Source organism: Papaver somniferum, unplaced genomic scaffold (assembly GCF_003573695.1).
Source record: "Papaver somniferum cultivar HN1 unplaced genomic scaffold, ASM357369v1 unplaced-scaffold_137, whole genome shotgun sequence".
Taxonomy (NCBI): domain Eukaryota; kingdom Viridiplantae; phylum Streptophyta; class Magnoliopsida; order Ranunculales; family Papaveraceae; genus Papaver; species Papaver somniferum.
The window spans coordinates 6,576,258-6,590,398 of NW_020622934.1; positions in this window are offsets into that span (position 1 = coordinate 6,576,258).

Consider the following 14,141-nt stretch of genomic DNA (forward strand, 5'->3'; position numbering starts at 1 on the left):
TATTTTACTTGATTATACTAACAATTATAATGCGAAAAACAAAGTAAAAGACACAACATGATTTTGTTAACGAGGAAACCGCAAATGCAGAAAAACTCCGGGACCTAGTCCAGTTTTGAATACTCTCAGAATTAAGCCGCTATATAAAATCTAATACCAACTTCGTATAGTTGAGACCAAGCAGACTACCCGTAGCTACTTAGTTCCCTCGGTATCCCTGTTCCTTCGACTTCTAGAGTCAAGCACATGAATAACAAGTCCTTTGGATCATATTCCAAACAACAAAGGAAGAATTTGTTTGGTAACCACTCTAATCAATCTTGCTAAAGATATTTGATGATCCGTTGATAAAGGCTCTTGTTAGAGCACTGCTCGGTCAAACTCGCAAGCGTTGTTATCTCAAGCTTGTTTGTCAAGTTTAGTTGATAAAAAGTATATACTTGATTTCTAGTCTACTTATAGCTATGTCTCGGATTAGGATAGAATGTGTAGTTGATATTTATACTTCACGACGTTCTCCAATTGAAGAAGAAGATCTACTGAGGAGCTCGGAGGAACTTCATCAATAAAAGGTATGTGAATACTAAAGCTTATCCATCACTCAGAAGTCTATTCTATTATATCTTCTAATGAGACTAAGTCAAATAGCTATATAGACTTTTACATTATACGCATTTGATATTTCGAGCCGAGTTTATCTCGTTGATGCGTGTCGTGAATGCAATCAAATTAAATCACTTATTTCCTCACAATTAACTAGTAATATAATGGAAGCAAGGATCGTTCCCATGAAGAATAGGGAGTTTAGTTGTCAAAACGGTCACAAATGGGGGGGGGGGGTTTGTTTTAGATTATAAACAAAGTAAATAAAGCAATTGAAATTGAGTTGTAAGCAATAGGGAGAGAGTTTATCGAGGAATCCTTCTTCGTAACTAAATATTCATCAAAGTAGTATATTCATCATTAGTCATAGATTATCGCCAATCATAAGATAACATGTACGTTTAGCTATCTCCAAAATCCCTTAAGCCACTGGAGAACAGGTACGCTTAGTCGCCAGAGTCTACTCATCTGAACCACCTTGAGGTATGCTTACAAGATGTAATTCAGTTGAATGCTTTATTATTTGTGAATTTAGGTTTAATCCTAGTAGTTAGACTCAGTACGCTCGGTTTACTTGCTAGTGTTGTGTTTACACGCGATTGCTTTACTGAATCCCTCTGCAAGATCTCACGTTCTCTACTTGTGTAAGGAGTTATTCAACAATTAAGAATATCCTAACCTTTACTAGAATTAGATTGAGTTAACAAATATATTCAGTTGGCCACCTAAACAATCTATCAATCAATCATATTCATTCTTAATAATAAACACAAACGATAATCATATGAAGAAATCAAAATAGATTCATATACTAAATCAAATCATATATAGTACTTAGAATTCATCCTCAATAAAGTATGGGTTTAGATACTCATGGATGTAGGATCATCCATGTTATACAATTGATAAACTAGAGAAGAAATCGTCACGATTGATGAGAACCGCTCTGAAACCCTAGCTTCGTTGTTGTCCTTTCTCTCCAAGCTTGCAAGATTGTGTAAAAGATGATCCTCTTAATATTTAGGAGGTCCTCTTATATAGTTTTCAAGATATATAGGTATTAGAATCCATCCGGGACCAAGTTTCCTTGATTTGGAAGTCAAAATACGTCAAAAGGGACCCAATAGGCTTGTCTCAGTCGGCATTGTCGAATTCCCTAATGCAATACCGAAAGTTGGGGTCTAAAATACACCTTCTCTACCTGAAATATGTCTAATTTCGGTATTGCTTTAGCAATGCCGAAAGTGGTGTTGTAGATTGCCATTTTTCGTCTCAACTGTTTTGGCCACAACTTATTCGTCCGAACTCGGAATGACCTCTTTCGCCGTTCTCTCCATAATTGAATTTTCTTCAATATGGTTATAAGAAATCCTGAATTTGGATGAGTTGAACTTGGTCTTCTGGTCCTTCTTATGTTTTCGACCTCCTTTGCTCCTTTTCATCGCACTTCTTCCACTTCTTTCGATTTTAGATACTTGGATCTTTGAGAACTTCACTTTATAGCTCTTTTGCAGCCCTTGTCCATTGACTTCGAATGATTCACCTGAAGAAACAAATAAAGTGGAAAACAAGAGTAACAAGGATAAAATGCAATAAATCTAACTAAAACAAGCACGGAATTAACACTAAAATCATGTGAATTATGCACTTATCAAATTCCCCCACACTTAACTTTTGCTAGTCCTCTAGAAAACTACCTAAATACAACAACTCTCTACCGTTGAGAAAACGGATGCACTTAGCTAATGCAACATGCCTTTAAACCCCTAGGTGTCCCTAGTGGACGAGTTATAGTCTCGTGAGGGCTTACAAGAGGTATACCCACAAAACCTACTCCAACTTCAAAGCATTCCAGCTTCCCAAGCATCCAAAGAGCTATGAGGACATAAAGTTTCTGCATGCTAGTAATAAGAAGTTAGAAATACCAAAGAACATATTCTCATTCTTAATGTTGAGTGAGAAATAACCACACCATAATGAGAGAATGCGTGTTTGAGAGCGATCAATAAGCATTTCGCCTCGACTTCTGCCTCACTTAAAAGGATTTTATGATAATTTCACTCAATAAGACAGCTTTTTTTTATAGGTCTCACATGTGTGCAGGTAGGAATGAAGAAAGAAATCCTACACACGTTAAATGGTGGGAAGGAAACCTTCTGGATTATTTTTGAGACACCACAAGTTCGTGGGAAATAAAAGATATTTTATGATGATCTCTAAGAAAGGAAATCAACCATTATAGCAAGGATGGTAGTACTTACCACCTTCACATCCGATCGGTAGTGATGAAAACATCATTTTCACAGCATCCAATAGAAACGTCTTCCTTCCTTCGGCTCGTCTTCTTCATCTTCTTGGTCTTCGTCTTCGGTCTTCAACTATTGATGATAAGATCTTGAAATTCATAAAACTTTTACAATTGTAACTCTTTTCTTCTATTCCATGTTGCTTGAAACTTCTTTATATATTTTTCTTCCTCGTGGCTTTATTAAATAAAAACAAAATAACAAATTTTTCTCCTATTTTTTTCATAGACAAGAAAAATAATACAAAAATAACAATGAAAATGGCCATGGTGAAGTACTTTACCGCTTGATTCTTCACAACTTGTATTGTTCGTATCATAAACTTCAATAACTTTCATCTTTTGATTTTCTTCGCTCTTGTACTTAAAATCTTCAATTTTTATATAGAATTCCGCCCATTATATGTAAGTCTTCAACATGTATATGCAAATCCGGTCACTGTATATTTCTTTACTTGGATATGAAATTTTTGATTTTCTTTATATTGTTGCTTGTAAACCGCAAACGTCTTCAACTTTCCTTGTAGATTTTGATGTCGCCCCGCTTGCTGATGACGATGGTGTATTTCTATGGACATGTTGTTGGCGAGAGAGAGAATGGTGCTAACTGCAAATCAAACTACAAGAAGGTGGTTTTCGTCTATAGACGTCACCCTCATGATTGACAAAATTAGCACTCAAGATATCAAAGAGTAGTACTTCTATTGGTGGGAGGTTGGGTAGCTCACCATTCTACCCGGAATTAACGTACGGTGACACACACTCAAAAGAAAGCTCTTTAGTCATATACAAAGAAATCTGGTTTGATGCCTCTGTTGATATGAAAATAGGTAGTCTCCACTAATGATTGATCCACAACTCTAATAATGCATTTCTCCCTACTCCTCATTGGCATCGCCGGCATGATTAAATCCATTATTTAACACTCTAACAAGCAAGAAATATAACGTAGTTCCCTAACACTTCCAAGTTCAGTTATGTCGGTCAAAATTCTCTATGTAAACATACCTAGAAGTATGCTAGTGACTCTAAAATCTCTACAAGTTGGATGTTTTATGCAAAATACTCCCCCACACTTAAACTTTACATTGTACTCAATATAATTGACTCATCCTAAGTAAAATCAAGGTGGGAAATCAAAATATGGGAAGGCCGACATGGTATGGCGCAGAAAGGTGGTTGGCATTCCATTGACACATGTGGCATGGTTGGCATGCCTTGGCGCGGTTTGGGCGTGGCCAAAACAAAGGTTTTGGCGTTGGGCCAAAGGTTACCATGCGTTGGTTGGCGACCTTGGACGGCTAAGATTTGCATCTTAGATGGAAGGATAGCTGTTGATCGTCGACAGCCTTTGTTTTGGTAACTGCATAGGGAAGGCCGACATGGTATGGCGCGACAAGGTGGCTGGCATGCCATTGGCACATGTGGCATAGTCGGCATGCTTTGGCGCGGTTTGGGCGTGACCAAAACTAGGGTTTTGGGCCAAAGGTTACCATGCGTTGGTTGGCGACCTTGGACGGCTAAGATTTGCATCTTAAATGGAAGGATGGACGTTGATCGTTGCAAGCCTCACTACAACAAAACACACGTTTAGTGACAAAATTTTATGTGACCAATAAAATTTTGTCTACAAATTTAGTGTTTAGGGAGGAATATTTTTTTGGTCACTATATATATTTTTTACGCGACAAAAGGTAAATTCTGTCTTAAAAGTTGTCACTGAAATTTTTTGTGACAACTTGCTGGTGACCAATTTTATCTCTGTCTCTAAATATTTCTTTTGTGACCAAATATAGTGACCAATTCTGTCTCCGTCTCTAAATACTTCTTTGTGACGAATTATTTCGGTCAAGAAATTGGTTTCTAGCGACGAAGAAAAATTATAGTCTCCAAACATATTATTGCTAACAATCCAAGACTTTTGTCCCTGAATGTATCTTACACCGACAAAATTAGTTTTTTGTCGAAATGAATGCCCGTCAAATAAGGATTTTGTCGTTAGAACTATTAGTATCCAAACAAATTGTTGTCGCAAATGGAATTTTTTATACTGACAGAAAAAATGTTGGTCTCCAAAAAAAGTATTGATGACAACGTGTAACTCTTATCCCTATATCTATTTTTGCGGACAAAATTTAATTCGTCCGAAAAACTATTGTTGGCGACGTGTGACTTTTGTTCTTATACCTATTTATGCAGATAAAAATTAATTCATCATCTAAATGAATACGAAGCAAATATAAAAATTTTCCGTTAAAACTTTGTTAGTGGCAAGACAAATTGTGGTCTGCAAATCCGAATATTCCGCGACTCAAACTATGACCCTTTACAGAATAATCGCTGACTGCTAGTGACGCAAATCTGATGATTGTATCTGATCATTGCTCCCTACTGGATTTTAAGCCTTTTAAGTCTCTGATAAGAGAAAATAAAGATTTTCAAGCTATAGTTTAAAAGATAGATCCACAAAACCTGTAATCAAACCAGTTTTGTACATTACAGTTTAAAAGCCAGTTTTGAAACCATAAGTTATTACCAAGCTTAATTTCCTTAGAATCAGTTGCTATCAATGCTGCTTCACAGACCTGTAAGATTTAGCAACAGTCTGTAAACCTCATCGATAGTTCCATAATCATTTTCATTAACGGAAGCTTGAACTTCACGACTGCTGTCATGCCACTGATTACCAAGAGATGCAAAAGACCCATGAATTGTAAAATCTTCCATTCAAATTTCCTGTCAAGATACAAAAAAAATATTATCTCGAGAAATTTTTTAAGCATCCTTATCACTGTCACAACTATGTACAGAACTGACAGGACTAACTTCAGTTCCCATATTAAAACACATGTTTCTAGTAAAATATTTATCCTCAAAGATGACTACCTACTGGGTCTTGAATCTTTGAACTATTATCCTCAAAGGAACTGGCTCTTGCAGCTTTGAACTATTGTACGATCCTTTGTTTTATACTTGCATCAGCAAGAATTCAAAATCCTACACAGGTAATGGTCCACATGTTGACTATTATCAACACTGAATTTTTTAGTTAGCATGTTATTGATCGTTACATCAGTTTCCATCTTAAGTCCAATATGTATCAATCTGGATCAAATGGTTAAGGAGAGGGATGGCGGTAACAAAAAAATAGTGTCTACCACAGGAGAAATTAAACTAACCAGATGATGTACTTGTTTGACTGTTGCAGCATGTGAAGAGTCCACAGTAGACCTATCTTCTTCAACTTCAAAAAAAAAAACACTGATACAGAATACTCACTGTAATAACAACATGACTATAATGTTGGCACAATGAAAATGGTGTCATCAAGGAAGCTTGCGCAGCTCGGCTCCATCATCATGGGCAGAAACACAAATGCAACTTTCCTGCAAGAATTATCATCCATATCATAATGGAGGTAACCTTTATTTTATCTTATTACTGTTTTATTTTGGATAAGACAGAGGAATGAGTTTTAACTTTCACAATAACCGTGTCACTAAGAACCCATGCATTAAGAACAAAACCAACAAAGAGAAGACAACTAATATTTGAGAACATTCTGAGAAAAGTTCAAGGTAATTGGCATAAGAAAAATTCACGAAATGAAAGTTATGTTTTTCTACACTGATACTTCTATAGGTGGTGCAAAAGTATCCCATCTGGACCGAGCCAATAGGGTACTTGCGACCCAATCCAACACCAAATCTAGTTTCAAAATTCAAGCCATTACCAAGTCCGGCCACTACCCATTCTCTAAATTTCTGAATTTCACCCAGACCAATGCTTGTCAAAAACCCATATAGTTAGTAACCCAAGTTTCTGTAGTCATCATTACTAAAACGATTAAGAAAAAAACCAATCCAAGTTTGACAATTTTGGGATAAAGTGTTATCTGTAAGTTGACACCAAGCTTAATTTCCTTATAATCAGTTGCTATCAATGTTGCTTCACAGGCCTGTAAGATTTAGCAGCAGACTGTTAGCCTTATCGATAGTTCCATAATCATTTTCAATCTGCAATCAAAAAAGATAACTTGTTAGAATTTGAGGGAGAGGGAAAGAGACTGTGTATCATGAATCTAAAAGCACATAAAAACTAATGAGAAACTTACCTGCATCAGCATATGGCTTCCCAAGACTTAAAAAAATCAAAGCTAATAACCACATAATTGACTGATATATGTAGAGAAGAAGATTGAAAACTTAGAGAATCTAAAAGATTAATTTTATTTCTCATCAAATGAAGGTAATACAAAGCAGGAACGGAACCAAAATTTAGACTGTTGAGCATGAGTCTCGTAAGTGACAAACTAAAACAGTAAAACCAAATTCAACTTAGACTACTGATCATGAGTGTCTGTAACTGTGACATTCAGACCTAAACGATTCAGCACATCCTGTTGGAATAATACCTGGTCTTCTTTCATTTTCCGAATTTCTTCTTCTTGTCTTCGGACTTTTTCACGCAGTTCTTCAGTTTCTTGATTCGACTGCATAACAGCTACACGTCTTCTTGCTTTTTTCTTCCCCAGGACCTCAGCACAGATGTCGTCTTCATCTATAGGTTCCGATCCTTCTTTCATGCTTTGTTCTCTGATAGCGATCATTTGATCCTACACAAAGATCATGTGTAAGTAATAAGAAGAACCTAAATATACAGATTTAGATACAGAGGCACGCTAAACAGATCCCAGAAAAAAGACATTTATGTTTCATGGATGATGCAAGTATATAGTTCCAGATGAAAAAAAACATTGTAACTTAACATATGACACCTTTATTCACATGATGATAACTTACATATTGGCTGCGTGCCTTGTCACTCAGCCAGATTCGATTGTTAGTCGTTTTATCAATCACGCGAGTGTGTGTGTCATGGAACACTTGGATAGGGGAGTGATTTTCCGATTCCATACTCTGTTTCATGAAGAATAATATCAAAAAAATTTCAGCAATTTCATGTGTTACAATAGATCATACTATTCAACTAACCAGAAATCGGTAATTAGTAGTACAAATGAGTACCTGCTCATGACGCACAACAAATGCCATGGAACCACTGCAATGGTTGTACTGAACCTTTTCCATGTTTTTGGATCCAACTAACTACCGTTTCTGCAATTTTATTTAAGTTATCAGTACATACATTAGTAAAGCAATTTTATAGCCACCAAATCTAAATCAGTGTAATACCTTAAATTCAGGTGAAGAGAAGTGGTTGCAAAGCCACTCCCACTTATCATGGGGCACATCTTTGTATGGCTTAGCTTTTATTTGTTCGATGGAATGAGAGGAATCGACCAAACTCTTGAAATAGGAGCACATCAAACTCCTATGACTGTTATACTTCTTTCCCATTGATCGGTGTAGGTAATCCCAGATAAAGGGGACGTTGAGGTCCACCCAGAACTTGTCCTGCAACAAGATAAAAGTTAGGATCTCAAGTCAACCCGTAGTTTACAAGTAAAATATTGTACACTATTAAACATACCTTAACCCTTTCCATTAAGGCTTCTCTGTCATGCAATGGAATTTTAATCCATGATTTGTATTCCAAGGGAGCAAAAGACCTGACCTTTAGACTCTTTAAACTTCACGGGCAATTTTCGATCCGTCTTCATCGCTAGTAGTCTCTCAAGCCCGACTCCCCGACTTATCCCCCTTGTGTTTCGTTTTTTGGAAGTTGATTCTTGAAACAAAAAAACAAAACATGTTGAAAATGTCAATATTGAATACTCACAAAACAAACAAACATAACATAACAACAGTATTTGATATTTCAACAATATTTGTGATTTTTCATACCCGTGGAAGCAGTGCTTTGGGGCGCCATTTGTAATAGAACAAACTGAAAAGAAAAGTATAGAAGTGTAAGTAAAATAAAAAACCAAGGATGCTTCAAGATTATCAAAGTCTAAAAATTCTTGTGGAAATAAAAAGGCAGCAACATGACAAATGGCCAAGGCAATCCACCAAGATGCACTATCCCATAGTAGTGCTTCCTCTCAGCTAGTTTAGCTTAAAGATTTAACCTAATTGTTGATTAATAAAAATAGACAACAAAGTATAATGCTACAGTTTATAGTGACCATATTGAATCCTTCCTTCATACTTACAAGTACCATTAGGAACATCATAACAAGCAACATCTTCTTAGGGAATTACACATGTGATTAATTGGGATTTATTTGAATCCATGGATTAGGAACATAACAACAACCGTACTCAAAAACAAAAAAATAGATATAAGTAATTGGAATTGACTTGATTCCATGGAAGAGGAACCCATCAACAACCATACCCAAAAACAAAGAATTGGAATTGATTTAATTCCATGGAAGAGGAACCCATCAACAACCATAATCACATATTAGCATTGAATTGATTTTATTTCTCACAATCGAAGTACCAAAAAAATAAGATTCAAGGAAAAATGTAAAAATCTAATGTAAAAGAAAAAATGTAATATATCTTAGGATTTAATTTGAGATAAATTTCTGAGAAGATGAGATGTAAATGTTCCATCAATGCCTTAGGGTTTATATAACCTGAATTTTGGATAAAATTTGAAACCTAAAAAACAATTAGCGCGAAACATCCCGCCAAAAGAACTAAAACCTCAATTTTCCTCGCAAATTTGTTGCTTGATTTACGAGAATCGTTACCTATATTTATTTTGGAGGGAGTATGTATGAAATCGACAGCGGGAGATGATTTTTCTCAGTTTTAATCGGAGATTATTAGCGAAATCTATAGCATAGGAAGATACCAAAATTTCTTAATATGGAAGATTTCATTCCCAATCTGGAAAAAATCTTATGGTTTGGGAAGGTGGAAGAAAGGAAAGAACTGAGTAAACGAAGATATCCATGGAAAAGTATCTCAAGAAATTCGCACATACCTTATACAATCAGACACACCTCCATGACAGCCAATTAGAGACAAGCACGTCCCTTGCTTTACTCGTGGGATGTTACGCGTGTACTTTTTTTTTTGTTGAACGGTGCCTAGTTAGCAATTCGGGGTACGGGAACGTTCGGAACGGCATACGTACGAGTATTATACGGATTTGTAAAATTCAAATTCGGTCAACGATTCGTGATTCGGCAGTAATACGGAACGACATACGTACATGTATAATTCGTTTTACAGATATGAATCCTGCGTACAAAATTCTGCATATATTAACTTGTTAAAAAGTCATTTTTAATATAATCTCTTTCTTCGATACAGTAATTTAATAGTTGACATAAACTATATATATGATATATGAATTACAATCAGCAAATAACATGTATGTTGGTGGTATTGGAATCAGATTGATGTATGTAAAATTTTAAAAGTCAAAAATATAATAAAGAATGATAATTTAGTGATGATGTGGTAAAGTATTATACGAGTCGTATGATTCGGTAATTCGTAAATACGCGTATAATTCGTTTTTAGCTGGAAATTCGCGAATCTAAGTCGGGGTTTCAGTCATACGGCTGATACGTACGGGTTCGGTCGATACGGACGGATTCGCGAATTATACTCGTATAATTTGCGAACTTACTAACTAGGCGGTGGTATACCTCTTTTTCACGTGTATAGGCTATAAATAAAGCATAAATTAGTTTTTTATTGCATAAATTAATTTTTCACTAGTAACAGTGCTCATATTTTAAGTAATAGGGAACAACATTACAAAATTGAACCCACTTTAATTTCTTAACAGTGCTTTCAATCAGTGTAGTCGATTTAGGCCGAGACGTCCGGAATCTCGGCGATATTTCCGGTTTCGGCATAAGGGGAGATGATATCTGCATTCTCGCCGAGACGGAAACTTACCGGGAACATCGCCGGAATTGTTCAATATCGTCTGCAATCTCGGACGGAATTTTGTTGGGTTTAACTCTTTCAAGGTTTCCATGCAATTGAAAATTCCACAATTTTCATCAATTATAATATCAATTATTTACCGGAGCTTCTAGTTTAGGTGGTTGATTGTACTATATTCTCTTCTCTAATCTGATAGAAGCTTCTTTGGGCTTCCTTACCAACAATTCTAAATCTACAAAACCAGCGGACGTTTTGGTTTATAATTGGATAGATGGTAAAGATGTTTGCTTCGACGTCACATGGGTCTCTCCATTTACAAGTGCTAAAACTCGCTCTTTCACTCCCGGCCATGCCATTTCTGCTGTTGTATCACGCAAGTTGCATAAATATCAAAATTGTGTGCAAGGCATGGTTAACCTATCAGTCCTAAAGTCTATAAATTTACAGATTTTTCTTACACATTTTTTTTTGCACTGATTCTTTTAAAAACTGAACTTTATTGAATCAATATGAAAAGAGACGCAGTTTGTGTGGTATGCTACCTGCATCTAGACTTCATCTCTATTTTCATTTAGAGTTAGTACAAAGTTAATTCTATTTTTCTTACACTCTTAACCTTGATAAAGTAGGAGAGATGTGAAGTGTGATAACTTTTACTTGCATACTTGAATATACTTTTTTTTTCTAGAATGACACACGTTCAGTTTTTTTCTTCTTATGATTTTGTTCTGATGCAGGAAACATAAGAACGAGTTGAAAGAAGAAAGTAATGTCAATCTATCACGGAGGCAAAGAACACTGTTTCCGGAATGGTTTCGAAAACATGTGAGTACAAATTTCTGAGTTATTACTGCTGATAGTTTCTCACTGTATATATCATCTTTCGTAATTTGTATATAATATTGTTGTCGATTTTTTTTTTCGCAGATACAAGATCTGCACAGCAAAAAAGAAGCCACGGATGAAATGCAAACTTTAGCTTGGGGAGTTGATGTCCGAGTAAACTCGTACAAAGCGTGTAATGTTAATGAGGTTAAATATCATTCTAAAGATCGTGAAGCTCGAAGGACAAATCAGAATAGTGGATTGTTAGTTGATGGAGAACATGGGGGAAATGCAATTGAATTCTATGGCACTTTGCGTGATGTTATTGAGTTGGAATATCAACATGGATATCGAATAGTGCTGTTTAAGTGCGACTGGTTTGACGTGAGCCCGAATAGAAATAAAATTCGAAAGGATTACGATTTAACAAGCATAAATGTGAGCAACTTATGGTATGAGGATGATCCGTACGTTCTTGCGTCACAAGCGCAGCAGGTATTTTATGTTGATGATCATAAAAATGGCGCAAACTGGAAAGTTGTTAATAAGATGGAACATAGACACTTGTGGGATGTTCCGGAGGTGGATGATCTGGGCGCGACTGTTGACGAGGCCTATCAGCAAGGTGCGGATTTTCCAGTATTATCTACGTTTGAGGGAGGGGATGATGTTGAAGAAAATGAACTTGATAGAGATGACGTCCAACCAGAGATGGTACAAGTGAATATTAACGATCCCAATGATGATTTGTTTGAAACAGATGACGAAGATGATGAGACATTGAATGAATACAATAATGACATTTTGGATGCCGACGAGATAGTGGTGAATGGTGAAGACAGTGATATAGAGTGATCACAGTGTTCTTGGCATCTGAGTTTTTTTTAAGCAGGTGGTTTTTATTTTACTACATTTAAATATAGGTCTACTGTTTTCAATTTGACACTTTATAATATGCAGATTTTAGTTTTTCTTTTCTTCATTTTGACACTTTATGAGTTAGTCTTGAACGTCAGTGGTTTTTGTTTTACTAAATTTAATGATAGGTCCATGTGGATAGGTCCACTGTCCCGTTTGCCCAATCTGAAGAATGCCATACCAGTCCAAGTCCTTCCCATCGTTTATTTTAAACTGACCAGAACAGTGTACCGCAAAAACTTTAAAAGTCTTATTATTAGTAGTATGACCCATTTTAAGTTTTATAATCAACAAACAAATTTTACACGATATTCTCTCCAAAAATAAAAGAGAGAGATTTGCAAGATATTTTATCTCTCTTTTAAAAGAGAGATTTCGTCCACTTTCCATACATGTTGCTCCACTATTTATTTGGAGATAAATTTGTTCCTAAAAATACACGGAAAAAAACTCACCTAATTTATTAGGAGATAAATTTGTTTCTCAAAATACACGGAAACAACTCACCTAATTTATTAGGAGATAAATTTGTTCCTCAAAATACGCGGAAACAACTCAGTATTAGTTTACATATACTATTCTAAAACTCAAGAATTATAAAGATCCTAATAAGAAGATATGTTTGCAAGTTGCAATAAGAGAGAAAAATACAGATAAGAGGAACAAAAATGAAGAAAGATTTGGGAGGAAATTCCCGCTTTTATATGGTGTTTCAATTTAAGTTCCCTCAAAATTCATGATCTATCGCCTTATATAAAGTATAAGAAATCTCCTAAATCTCTACACAATTTTTTTCTCCATATGGTGTTTCTCAAGTTTATATGGTGTTTCTCAAGTTTTGAAGTTCAACCTTCTACTGCTCAAGTAATAAATCTTCCCTCTTCTCGTTTTATATTTCTTTTCAGTTATACTTGTTTTATCAAATTTCGTTAACTATTATCAATGGGTTTTAGTTGATTTACTATAAATCTTTTTTTTTATAGAAATCTAATAGGGTTATAAGATTTTACCTGATTTTAGATATAGTATATATCTTAGGGAGGTCTATGATTCTAAAACTTCCATCGGATTTTTTTAAGGGTCGTTTTCAAGGAAAAGAAGGAACTGAAGAATGACTTCTAAGGTATTACTAGCATAACTATTACTAGTTATTATAATTATACTTGTTTTAGGTATGGGATAATGATTTTATCATTGTTGTAGAAACGACAGGCAACTCTCTCAAATAGGGGCCAAAAAGTTTACACAGGGTCGAGGTCATTCATTAAATACCACAAAATGGTATATATCTTTTACTATACTATTCAAAAAAAATTACTCTATCACTCGTAATTTATACTTTTGCTACAACTTATGAGTCTCTCTTTGACATGGAACAGAAAAAAAATTCAGAAGAACCCAAACTTTTTGAGGTCTGTAAATAAAGCATCATTAAAGAGCAAAGAGATGATATTTACAATGAGGTTTCTGGAAGAAGATTTAAAAGAAGAGACATGACCATTTTGTCTTTTGAAGATTTGATTGAAAACCTAGAAAATAAAATATGGAAGATACAAGCAGATTCCGAATTATTCAAACTAGAGATATCGATTCAAATGTTGAATCTTGATGAATAATTTATGAATACACGATTTCAAGTTTTTAGTGTTTAGAACTAGATGAATTTC